Here is a 12,988-nt window from a genome sequence, read left to right as displayed (position 1 = left end):
TCCAGAATTGGTGACTTGTTTCTATTATACCTTTTCTCTTATTGTTCCTCACCTGGTTTTGGCTCCCACTCCTGAGAAAAAATGCTGACCGAATACTGATAGTGGGGCCTTATGCTCTATACTGGCCCTCCCGATTTTCTCTTATCCTTGTCTCCTGCAGTCCCAGATTTTCTCTTCTCTTTGTCTCCTGTAGTCCTCGATTTTCTCTTGTCCTTGTCTCCTGCAGTCCACAATATTCTCTTGTCCTTGTCTCCTGTAGTCCCTGATTTTGCACTACAGTGCAGTCTGCCTGGATGTTTCACCTGTTCGGCTTCCAGATGCAGGTTCTGGTTGTTTCTGTACCTGACCAGATGAGCGGTTCACTACTGATTGGTCATCCAGTACCGGCCATGGAAAGATTGTGCATTCAGTGTCCGGCTGCGACTAAGCCTTTGGCTGTGCGCCCACTATGCGTTTTTCAAGAGTTTTTGCCTTGGAATTTCCGCAGCGAAAATGCTTAAAAAAGCTTGGTAATACGTGCCCCATGTTCCCCAATGATAATCCACATGTGCTGTGCACATGCGGAAATTTAAGCTGCGGATTATCATTGCGGAAGAATACGCAGCATATCCATTAATTTTGCGGACACGCAGCGTAATCACCGCCATTGACTTGCATTAAATCGCTTAATATCCGCATGACTACATGTGCACACACGGATATGAAGCGATTCAATGTGCGGATGGTACCCGGGTCTGGAGAAGAGGAGACTCTCCTCCAGGCCCGGGTACCATAGTACCTGTAAAAAAAAAGAATTTAAAATAAAAAATAAAGATTATACTTTCCTTCCGATGGCCCCCGGCCTCCATAGCGATGTGTCCGGTGTGTTGGGTGGCTTGCGGTAGTGTGAAAAGACCTTCCATGACGTCATTTAATCATGTGACAGGTCACGCGACCGCTGACGTTGGCGGTCGCATGACCTGTTACATGACTCAATGACGTCACCGCAGGTCCTTCACACCACCACGACCCATACAACAGACCGGACGCATCACTATGGAGACTGGTGGCCATCGGAAGGTGAGTATAATCTTAATTTTTAACCATTCTTATTCTTTTTTTTTTAACTCTTACTTGGTCACACTATATGCCGGTTGCATGGATTTATATGGTGTGACCAAGTTGTCAAGCACTTTCCAAGTGATGCTAAAATCGCTTGGAAAGTGCTTGATAACCCGCATGCAGAAATGCTGCAAAAACGCTTCACAAACGCTTCTACCTGGCAGGAAAAAAAAATGCATGCGCAATCCGCATGCGCAATCCGCATGCGCAATCCGCATGCGCAATCCGCATGCGCAATCCGCATGCGTTTTTCCTGCCAGGGAGAAGCTGAAAAAATCTGCAGCATTTCTGCATCATGGGCACTTAGCCTTTGTGCAGCGCCACACCTTCCCTCCCTTATATGTGTTTTATTACTGGGGTTTTGACGCTCGCTGGATGATCATTGTCTAATTATTTTAATAATTCTAACTAATTGGAAGTGGTTACAAATATTTCTTGCTATGTTTGCTTATTATGCAATGCTTTATTTGTTGTTATTAAATCTGGTTACACTTATTAAAACATTGCAGACTGTTTTATCCAAGTTCAGTTGTCTTAATTGTATTTATTTGGTTTATATGAATTGTGATTAATGATTAATCAATTGCTGCCGTGTATAGACTGTTGTAATGCACAGAGGTGTCTGATCCGGAAAAATAAGACGAGGAAGGCGCATGTGCGATAACTTCCACGTGACAGAATTGAGCCAAGTATTTGGTTTTGTGCAAGTGCCCCCAACAGCAATGAAAGCAGCGGTGTGAGTTTTGGCCAGAGGAGGCCGGTCACTGAAAAAGCAGGAACCTGTCAGTCAAAGACCGGAGGCAGGTGGAGGGGCCGGCGAATACCCAGACTGGCAGGAGAAGACCAAGTGCAGTGTCCAACCCCGCTGTATTTGTGCCTCATATGCATATAACGTTAGCAGTTGATTACTGAAGAACAAGAATATGGAATTTTCACAAAAGATATCAATTTAATGTACAATAAACAGCCACTATAGCCATATCTGTACTTTGCAATCCAAAATTCTGCTGACAGGTCCACTTTAAAGGGAATCTGTTAGCGAGATCATCCCCTCCCCATCAAACCATATATATCAGGATGCAGGTTTTTTAAATGTAAATCCACTGACGCCTTTATATCTTCTATCTGTTGCTGCATTCCTGAATAATAAGCATTTTAATCCAAATGGGCTTGACGGAGCACTTAGGAAGCCACTGCCTCCTGAGCTTATTATCCTGCCCTGCATCAGAATCTTTAGCCTGATTGATAACTCACTCTCTGTGTGAAGTCAGGCACCAGGCAAGGAAATCAGACTGCGAGCAAGCAGTTATGGTAAAGAGGCTGGTCCTGGGCAGGGAAATAACCTGGGGAGGCAGAGACTTGTTAATTGCTCTGTCACACACAGAGCACCTAATGCCTCATTTGCATCTGAATAAAAATGCTAATTACTCGGGAATGCAGCAACAGATAGAAGATATAAAGGTGTCAATGGTTTTATCTTTCAAAGACTTGCATGCTCATATATAAGTCTTGAGGTTGATCTTACTAGTATATTTCTATTTAATTATTTACTGGTGGTCTTGAACTGAATAATCACTTTTTGGGGACAAAAGAGGTTGCGTAAATGCTGGAAGGCATGACTGGAGACTTCATTGGCGAGAAAAGGAGATACCGTACTTGCTGTAGGTGATTGGCCCCCCGAGGAAGCCAATGCGAAACGCACGTCGGGGCTCCATCTTGACACGCACAGGCACATCTGCACCTTATGGATAAGAAACATCTCCTTTTTCCTCTTCTCTCAATACTATTATACACTGACTAGTGCTCTTGTTACTGATTGTTGAGTGTAGGTGGTACACAGTGTGACATACCTCCTAACCCTGACCCATGGGTATATAATGGTTTTATCATTTTGCACATTAGTTGTGCTACATGCTGTAATAGTGTCCACTACACCTGTGCTCTTCCTGCATTTTAGCTGTGTATATATTTGGCACTATTTTTTTCCAACCTGTTTCTTTCCTTTTTTTTCACTTTTATGATGTCTCTTTCCCTCTGGGAATGCTTATAACTTGATTATGATGTTCATCATGATAGTATACATACAGTAGAAACCAGAAGTTTACATACACTATATAAAAAGACACATCTGCATGTTTTTCTCAATATATGACATGAAATCAGAATAAACGGTTCCCATTTTAGGTCAATTAGGATTACCAAAATTTTTAATATTTGCCAAATGCCAGAATAATGAGAGAGAGAGAATGTTTTAAGGCATTTTTATTACTTACTGCAAAGTCAAAAGTTTACATACACTAAGATTACTATGCCTTTAAATAATTCTGGACGGCCCATATGATGATGTCATGTGTTTGGAAGCTTCTCAGTTAATTAGAGAGACACCTGTGGATGTATTTTAATGCACACCTGAAACACACTGCTTCTTTGTGTAGCGTCATGGGAAAAACGAAAGAAATCAGCCAAGATATCAGGAAGAGAATTGTGGACTTGCACAAGGCTGGCTCATCCTTGGGTACAATTTCAAGATACCTGAAGGTGCCTCGTTCATCTGTACAAACAATTATACGCAAGTATAAGCAAGATGGGAATGTCCAGCCATCATACCACTCAGGAAGGAGACGGGTTCTGTGCGCCAGAGATGAACTGTCTGACTGTGTGCCTGACTGTGTACAAGACTGTCTGTCTGACTGTGTGCATGACTGTTCTGCCTGACTGTGTGCATGACTGACTGTGTACATGACTTTCTGCCTGACTGTGTGCATGACTGTCTGCCTGACTGTGTACATGACTGTCTGCCTGTGTGCATGACTGTCTGCCTGACTGTATACATGACTGTCTGCCTGACTGTGTACATGACTGTCTGCCTGACTGTGTACATGACTGTGTGCATGACTGTCTGCCTGATTGTCTGCCTGACTGTGTACATGACTTTCTGCCTGACTGTGTGCATGACTGTTTGCATGATTGTGTGTATGACTGTGTACATGACTGTCTGCCTGACTGTGTGCATGACTGTTTGCATGATTGTGTATATGACTGTGTACATGATTGTCTGCTTGTGTGCATGAATGTGTGCACGATTGTGTGCATGACTGTCTGACTATGTACATGACTGTCCTGAATGTTATTCGTATGTTTGCACTGAGTGAGACTGAAACTTCAACTCTAAATTCACTTTCCAGCAGAGGTGATCACATGCATGTGGCTGAGCAGACATGCCCACCTGCAGGGGAAACAGGAGAACAAGTGTGCAGGTAACGCCTCAGTATTACCGCCATCCCATGTGCTCAATAGTGGCCAAAGGTGCACATGACTGACAGCAGCGCTTTAGAGCCGCACCGTGTAGTCCGAGCCTAATGACCCTCATACGCAAGAGATCGAGGTCGGCTGAGCCCCTGATCTTGGCGCCATTGGCAGACTGCCTACAGTGTATAGCGGCCTACCATCTCTGCCAGGACAGACTATGCTGAAAGAGATGGGGATTCTATCTATATATCATGGAAGTTGAAATCCTGTAGGGCTAAAAACCAGTGGGTGACCCTATAATTTCTTCCCTTTGACAGAATAATTTTTCTCACATGAGGACAGTTCCTAATCAGGTAGAGAACAAGGTGCTCCTCCCCGTGTATCTCCTGGGAAAGGACTGCTCCTAAACTGACATCTGAGGCGTCTGTTTGGAGTATGCAAATTGTCTCTTCAAGTGGAAGAGGAATAGAACTCTATGTTTGGAGTATAAATTCTTTCTTGAAGTCGGTGGCAACCAGAACCGGTTACCTACACAGAGCCACTTTCATTTCATGAAATGCCGTCTCCTCCTCTGCAGTCCACTTGGCCATGGCTGATTATGTCCCTTAAAGAGGTCAGTCAAGGGTGCAATCATGGCGAAGTTTGGGATGAACCTCCTGTAGTATCCCACGATTCCCAAAAAGGTTCTATCCTGCTTCTTTGACAACGGTCTCGGCCAAGTTTGGATTGCTTTCACCTTAGTGATTTGGGGTTTGATCTTGCCTCTAACCACTACATATCCTAGGCTTCTTTCCCAATGGCACATTTTTTTGATTTATTGAAAACCCTGCCTTCCTTAGAGCATCAAACACCGCCTGGACAATATCGTCCAGGTATGCCACGGCATATTTCTTATGGGGTGCAATGATTCAATCCATGGCTCTCTGGAAGGTGGCAGGGGACTCCTGCAGTCCAAACAGCATCTGGACATACTGGAAGCATCCGTCTGGCGTAGAAAACGCAGTCTTCTCCTTGGCTCCCTGTGACATGGGGATCGGCCAATATCCCTTTGTCAAATTTAAGGTGTTCATGTACCTTGCTGGCCCAAGTATCTCGATCAGCTCATCGACAAGCAGCATTGGATATGCGTCAAATTTGGAGACCTTATTCAACTTCCGATAGTCATTACAGAATCTCCATTCACCATCGGGTTTTGAGACCAGGACAATCAGGCTCGACCAACCGCTCTTGGATTCCTCAAGGACCACGAGTTTCAGCATACGACTCACTTCTTTGGAGATCAGGCTTCAGGAATCCGATAGGGTTTCAAGTTCACCCGTACATGTGGCTCCATCAGAACCTCGTGTTCTATGACTTTTGTGCACCCCGGCAATTCCGAGAACAGATCCCTGTTCTTCTGCAGTAATTCCCGACACTGCTGTTTTTCGGCCTTCGTCAGCATCTCCGCTATTGCGATTTCTCCAACCTCGCCTTATGGTTTGACCAGCAAGCACACAGCTTTAACAGCCTCTATGTCTTGCCACGGCTTGATGAGATTGATGTGGTAGATTTGGTATGGTTTATGTCGTCCTGGTTGATGAATCTTATAATTCACTTCACCAACCTTTTCCACCACCTCATACGGTCCTTGACACTTGGCCAAGGACTTTCCACGGTAGGAATCAGTACGAGGACTCTGTCACCAGGATTGAACTGCCACACTCTGGCTGACCGGTTGTAGACACTGGCCTGCGCCTCTTGTGCCTGGAGATGTTCCTGTGGGAACTCCTGTGGGGCGTGACCTCGACTTCCCAGGTTTCCTTTGCTACATCCAGGAAACCACGCGGATGTCAGCCATACAGGAGTTCAAATGGCGAGAACGCAGTAGAGGCGTGTGGAACCTCTTGGATCGAGAACAACAGATACGGCAGGAGACAGTCCCAGTCTCTGCCGTCCTTTTCTATGGCCTTCCTCAGCATACTCTTCAGAGTTTTGTTGAACCTCTCTATGGGGCCATGTGTCTGAGGATGGTACACTGATGTTCTCAGTTGGGAGATTTGCAGGACCTTAAACAATTCCCTCATCACCTTACTCATCAAGGGTGTTCTCTGGTAGGTCAGGATCTCCCTTGGTAACTCTGTCCGGGAGAAAACATGGACCAACTCGCGAGCTATACTCTTGGCGGAGGAGTTTCTCAGAGGGATCGCTTCAGGATAGGGGGTGGCATAATTCAAGATGACCAATATATATAGATGCCCACGAGCAGATTTAACCAGGGGACCGACCAAGTCCATAGCAATTCTCTTGAATGTCACTTCAATAGAGGGCAATGGCAGAAGGGGACTTCGAAAGTGAGAGGTGGGGGCGATTAACTGGCACGTAGGGCAGGACCTGTCATACTTTAACCCCTTTCTAGCCCAAGGTGTAGTAATACGTATCTGTGCCCTGGGACTTAAGAGCCTGATACGTATTAGTACGCCATTGCTTTAATGCGATCCCGTGACCAAAGTCACGGTGATCGCATTCAATTTCCGGCGACATCTTACCTCAGGGGAGATAGCGCCGACATCCCGGGGGGTGTCACCGCCCCCCGCATCCACGTTTACTGTGATTGGCTGTTCAATTCTGAACAGCCAATCATAGCATTTCTCACTGTTTCCGGCAATCAGATTGCTGGAAACAGTGATGTGCAGCCTAGGATCGGTGCTCCTAAGAGCCCCATGACCCCCTGTGATGTCAGCAGAGAACCCCAGACAGCTCTGATTGGAGCGATCGATGATGACATTGATCGCTCCAATCAGAGTACCTGATGTGAGGCAGTGACTGGGATCGTATACGAGGGACGGTATATATCCCCCAGAATGTGTACAGAGACCTATTAAACCCATTGGAGTGCTTTGCAGTCACTGACACAGCTGTGGCTGCAATGCAGAAATGAAGGTGAGCATTCACCTGGTCAGGCTATCTGGCTAAGGCAGATTAAGTAAAACCCGGCAGGGCCTTCATTTCTTGGGGGAGGCTACAGGAAGGCAGTGGGGCGGCCTTCTCCCTCCAACCCGGGTTTTCCAGTGGCTCTTGCCACAGGTCCTTTAAAAACCCTGCATTAAGGATTAGTGTTGTTCAGTGTTGAGACCTGCTAGGAGCACAGCAGGAAAGCTCGGCGGGCCTGTGAGTAGCTGAACCCAAGCCTGGGAAGGCTCTGCACTTGTCAGGCTCTGAGCGGCCCGGCGTGTCCATTGCCCCCGGCAACCATTGTTATGGACTTGTGCGAACCGGAGGACTTTCTGTTTACCTGTAAGTTTTTGCTGAATAAAAGCTGCTTATGTTGGACTTGCTTGGGTCACTGCCTCAGTTACTGCACGGTGTGAGCACCGCCACCTTACAATTTGGTGGAGAATGTGGGTATTGTGACTGAGGCATACCCCACCGGCAGCTGCATGACCACAATCCGGAAGGCCACCTTTCAGCCCAACCCCATGGACAAAATGGAGGAGCTGTTAAGGCAATTGGTCCTCACGCAGCGGCAGCAGCAGGAGCAGTTCAAGCAGCAGCAGGAGCAGCTCAAGCAGCAGCAGCACACCAATGAGCTGATCGTGCAGCAGCTCACAGCCCTGCGGGAGACGCCGACGGCACCAGCCCCAGAATGTCAAGAGGCCCAGGACAAGGTTCGCTCAGCATTGAGGAAGATGGGACCGGAGGACGCCGTGGAAGCCTTTCTGTCCATCTATGAACGCACAGCAGAGTGGGAAAACCTACCAGCCGGCCAGTGGTCCGAAGTGGTGGCTCCGTTTTTGGTCGGCGATGCCCAGAAGGCCTACTGCGACCTCAGTCGGGAGGACGCCCAGTACTACCAGAGGCTCAAAGGTGAGATCCTTGCCCGACTGGGGGTCAATACATACGTGAGGGCTCAGCGTGTATTTTCATGGGCCTTTGTGGAGACCCGACCCGCCCGGTCTCAGGCTTATGACCTTCTGCAGCTGGTAAGGAGGTGGCTCCAGCCTGAGTCTTTGAATCCAGCCCAGATGGTGCAGAGGGTGGTGGTCGACCGACTGGTAAGGACTCTGCCGGCCGCTATCCAATGTTGGGTGGAGCAAGGGGACCCCGGCACCCTCGACCAGGTGGTCAGCCTGATCGAGCGGTATTCGGCCACTCAGGACTTTATACGGGACTCTGCCCCCTCGCGGCTGTCACGCCAGACCCTGCCAAACCAGGAACCGGGAAAGGGGTCGCATCCCTCTGCTGAGGACAGTCAGCACCGTACCCGTGCTGAAGGGGAACCCTGGAGTGAGAGTGGCGGGAGACCGGTTCCCTCCCAAAAGGTCACAAGATCTAACAGTACCTCTGCCATTAGGTGCTGGCAGTGTCAGGAGCCGGGAAATGTGGTTGCTAACTGCCCCCTGACTATGGAGCCCATGGACTGTGGTTATAACCGCCGGGTCTCACTGTACACCCAGACCGTCTGCTCTGCGAGTGCCGACCCCCCGGACAGTGAACCCCAACTGTGCCAGGTACTGGTTAATGGGTACCCAACGGAGGCCCTATTAGACTCAGGGAGCCTAGTGACTTTGGGTACATGAGTCGCTGGTGGCAGGAGACAACCCCAGTAGACGGACAGTCAGGGTTGTGTGTATCCATGGGGACCTCTGAGAATACCCAACCGCGGAGGTAGTGTTGTCCACGCCATGTGGGGACACGAAACATGTGGTGGGGGTGGTAAAAACTCTTCCCTATGGGACTGTGTTGGGAAGAGACTTGCCCCTGTTCTGGACTCTGTGGAAAAACAAAAAACACTCTTCCCCGGTAAAATGTATTAAGGGTGCTGTACCCGAATAACCCGAGTCAGGGGTACCCCACCGTAGGGGTGTCCAACCTAGGGACAGAGTGTAACCCCAATAGGTTTCCCCTAGAGGTGCTGGCAGGAGAGGTCGAGGAGACCCCATTGATCCCCGAGTTGGAAATGTCCCGGGGCACGTTTGGGACAGCTCAGCTACAGTATCCCACCCTGACTCAGGCGCGGAAAAGGGTGCTAGAGGTAAATGGTGTAGCTCAACAGCCCGGTGCAGATACAGAGATTTCACGCATGGTGGTCAACGGTGAGTTGCTCTATAGGGTAGACAAAATCAGGGACGTGGTCGTGGAACAGTTCGTGGTACCTCAGTCGTACAGTCGGGCGGTTCTGGGGATGGCACACACACACCTGCTGGGTGGACACTTAGGGGTTAAAAAGACGCAAGAGCGCATCTTGCAGCGGTTCTTTTGGCCGGGGATTTACGCGGAGGTCCAAAAGTACTGTGAATCCTGCCCAGAATGTCAGTTGACCACACCCACCGCAAGTTTCCGTAGCCCATTGGTACCTCTGCCAGTGATAGAGGTACCTTTTGATTGGATTGCAATGGACTTGGTAGGGCTCATTGTAAAATCCGCTCGTGGCCATCAACATATACTTGGGGTCGTCGACTGTGCCACCCGGTACCCAGAGGCTATACCACTACACCACACCTCGGCAAAACTGATTGTACGGGAGCTGTTTGCCATGTTGGTAGCCTTGGGCTACCTAAGGAGATCCTAATGGATCAAGGGACCCCTTTTATGTCCAAGGTGACGAGGGAACTGTGCAAACTGCTAAAAATAAAACAATTACGCACCTTGGCTTACCACCCTCAAACCGACGGGCTAGTAGAACGGTTCAATAAAACCCTCAATTCCATGTTAAAAAAGGTGGTTTCTAAGGACGGAAGGCATTGGGACATGTTACTACCCTATTTGATGCTCGCCGTCCGTGAGGTACCCCAGGCTTCCACAGGGTTCTCTCCCTTTGAGTTATTGTACGGCAGACACCCTAGGGGTCTGTTGGATGTAGCCAAAGAGACGTGAGAACAAGAGTCGACTCCACATAGTAGCATAATTGAACACGTGGCTAGTATGCAGGACCGGATCGAGGCGGTAATGCCCATCGTGAAAGAACATCTGTTAGATGCCCAAGCAGCCCAGAGGCGCACATATAATAAAAGAGCCACGGTCAGGTCTTTTAACAAGGGCGATCGGGAGGTAGTACGTGTACCCTCAGCCAAGGGTGCATCCGAGGGAGATGTCAGGATAAGTGATGCTCTCACTAAACGGCAGCTCGCTTGCTGGTGCAGCAGAATACCGACGTGTTCTCAGAGCTACCGGGTAGGACTGGGGTTCTCCAACATGACATTGTCACCAAATCTGGGGTAAGGGTACGAATGAGACCGTAACGGGTACCCGAAGCCCTGAGGCAAGCCATCACGACTGAGGTAAAACAAATGCTCCAGTTAGGAGTCATCAAGGAATCACGGAGTGAATGGGCTAGCCCCGTCGTAATGATTCCGAAACCAGATGAATCATTACGCTCCTGTAACGATTTCTGGAAATTAAATGAAGTGTCGAAGTTGGACCTTTGTCCAACGCCAAGGAGAGGAATGTGCGAGTCACCAGGTGGTTTCTGTCACTGCAAAATTTCAGTTTCTCTGTAGAAGTCGCAGGCAAACGCGGATGCCCTGTCCCGGGCACCCTGTATGGTGACAAATGTTCAACTCCACAAGTTTGAACAGAGGGGGGGGATATGTGAGGCAGTGACTGGGATCGTATACGAGGGACGGTATATACACTGATCACTGATCCGCACTCGTGCTCGCTGTTTTACACAGCCTAGTCCTTTGCACCACATCCGTATGCACACCCAGCAGCCGCAGAGTGTTGATCGGTGGATCCACACTCGTGCTCACTGTTTGCACCTCCTACGGTAGTTCTGTTTTTTCTCGTTTTTTTCAGAAAAAAAAGTTCACACCAAGCACACTGGCACACACACACACTCTAAATAAAGTACTGATACACGCACCACATACATAACAAAAAAAAAAGGCCCGCTCATCCCAAACGTATGCTTTTCTTGCCTCCGACACTGACAACGAGGGTGAGGATCCCACCTTTGTTTATTTTTCTGATTCCTCGTTGTCCTGCTCTTCCTCCTCAGGTGATGCTGAACCGCTACCTAGACGCCCCAGGAGAGAAGATGAACCAGCTACTGACCCAGCTACCACTACTGACCCCGTATGGACCTTGCCCCCAAAAATTATGAGCCACTGATTCCTGATTTTGTGGTGGAATGAGGAATCAAGTTTGACACCACCGGCGTCACAGAACTAGACTTTTTCAAAGTCTTTTTCTCTGAGGATTTCGTAAACCTCATGGTGAGCCAAACTAATTTATACGCTCATCAATTTTTGGAACAAAACCCCTCTTCATCATTTTCTAACTGGTCTCCTGTAGACGCAGTAGAAAAGATGAAGTTTTGGGGCCTGGTCCTTCATATGGGGATCCTGAAGAAGCCAGAACTTTGGCAATACTGGAGTGTTGACGTTTTATATAACACTCTAGCGTTCCGAATGGTCATGACCCGGAAACGTTTTGAGGCCATCCACAAGTTCTTGCATGACAATGATAATGCAAGGTGTCCTGCACGCTATGACCCAAACTTTGATCGTCTTTTCAAAGTTCGGCCGGTCATCGACCACTTCAACAACAAGTTTGCTGAGGTGTACATGCCCCAAAGGGACATCTGCGTGGATGAGTCCTTAATCGCTTTTAAGGGGCATCTTGGATTCCTGCAGTACCTGCCCAGTAAGCGGGCCAGGCACGGAATCAAGCTGTATAAACTTTGTGAGAGTACCTCAGGGTACACTCACAAGTTTAGAGTTTATGAAGGGAAGGACTCCCGGATTGAACCCCCTGAATGCCCCCCTGTTCTGGGAGTGAGTGGGAAAACTGTGTGGGACTTGGTGCACCCACTGCTGGATAAAGATTATCACCTGTACATGGATAACTTTTATACCAGTGTCCCTCTCTTCAAGTCCCTCTCCGCGCCACGTACCGCAGCCGGCAGTACTGTCTGCAAAAATCAGAGGGGCCTCCCAAAGACGCTAATTGGGCAGCTGTTCAGAAGGGGTTAGAGCAGAGCCCAATGTAGCGACCACCGCTGATGGTCAAGTACAAGGACAAGAGGGATGTCCTTTTCATGACCACCATACATGGTGATGGCAGCACCCTCAGCACCTAGATTTTGCACTTATATACATCACTAAATTGATACATTGTGGACTATATATTAATAGCACTTTATATTTATGGGGATAATATTCACCTGATCAACACTTGACTTATTTATTTGCATAGTTGTAATTTGCACTATATTACTATATTTATTAGTCTTATGTTTACATCACCCCTTTCCTCTTCCCTTTTTTTGTGCAATAGTGCAGTATATACTATATTACTACTGTGATTTATTAATTGGAAGACTTCTTGCATGGGATCGATTGGCCACTGCTTTTTTATTTTGTTTTATTGATGTTTTTAATTGATGTAATAAAAATTAATAATTTTTAAATAGTATTTGTTTCACATCCTCTTTTCAAAAATCTGGTTTATATAAACGCAGGTTTTTATGGGTACTGAAAATCTTTATCAAGGTGATTTACGTTTTGACCTTTTTTGATAGAAACAACTGACGTAGCGTTCGTCAGGTTGTCCTACGTCAGTTGTGTAGGGTTCGTCAGGTTGTCCTACACAACTGACGTATAACACTACATTATAGAGTTCAAAAATCAGGCATCAATTCCAAAAAGGGGGCACTTAT

Source organism: Phyllobates terribilis, unplaced genomic scaffold (assembly GCF_046119375.1).
Source record: "Phyllobates terribilis strain yellow unplaced genomic scaffold, ASM4611937v1 Scaffold_7__3_contigs__length_470593459, whole genome shotgun sequence".
NCBI classification, from domain to species: Eukaryota; Metazoa; Chordata; class Amphibia; order Anura; family Dendrobatidae; genus Phyllobates; species Phyllobates terribilis.
The sequence above is the reverse complement of the archived record's forward strand: the minus strand, read 5'-3'. Positions refer to the sequence as shown.